Source organism: Gymnoscopelus braueri, assembly GCF_963280865.1.
Source record: "Gymnoscopelus braueri genome assembly, chromosome: 9".
NCBI classification, from domain to species: Eukaryota; Metazoa; Chordata; class Actinopteri; order Myctophiformes; family Myctophidae; genus Gymnoscopelus; species Gymnoscopelus braueri.
Window position 1 is genome coordinate 13,478,354 of NC_137610.1, and position 957 is coordinate 13,479,310.

Here is a 957-nt window from a genome sequence, read left to right on the forward strand (position 1 = left end):
CTCTTTCTTTCTCCGTTTCTCTCTCTTTTTCTTTTTTTCCTTTCGCTCTCTCTCTCTCTCACACACTCACACTCGCGCGCGCGCACACACACACACACACACACACACACACACACAGACACACGGACACACACACACACACACACACACACACACACACACACACACACACACACACACACACACACACACACACACACACACACACACACACACACACACACACACACACACACACACACACACACACACACACACATACACACACTAGGTTGCCAGGTTCTGTGAGAGAAATAAGCAACCAGGTCTAGGAAAACAAGCCCAAAAGAAGCAACTATAAAGGCCACATGAACACTTTAAACCTATATGCATCGGCTATTTGAAAATAGCAGATCTAAAATTATTACTATTTCCAAAAACTCTTGAATATTTTTGGGGAAACATTCTAACACAAATGCTCCCTGGCACAAAACATTTATGAAAATATTTGAGAACCACTGGTTTGAATAATAAATTAAAAAATTGGAAGCAAGCCTAAATAAGCAACTATAATTAATTCGTTTAGAAACAAGCCCAAAAAAACGCAACCCGCAACTTAACAATATTTACAAGCAACTTTACAGAAAAATAAGCCCAAAGTCGCTTATAATAAGCGGACATGGCACTCACACACGCGCGCGCGCACTCACACACACACACACACACACACACAAACACACACACACACAGTCTCACGCACACACACACAGTCTCACGCACGCACACGCACACACACACACACACACACACACACACACACACACACACACACACACACACACACACACACACACACACACACACACACACACACACACACACACACACACACACACACACACACACACACACACACACACACACACACACACACACACACACACACACACACACACACACACACACACACACACACAC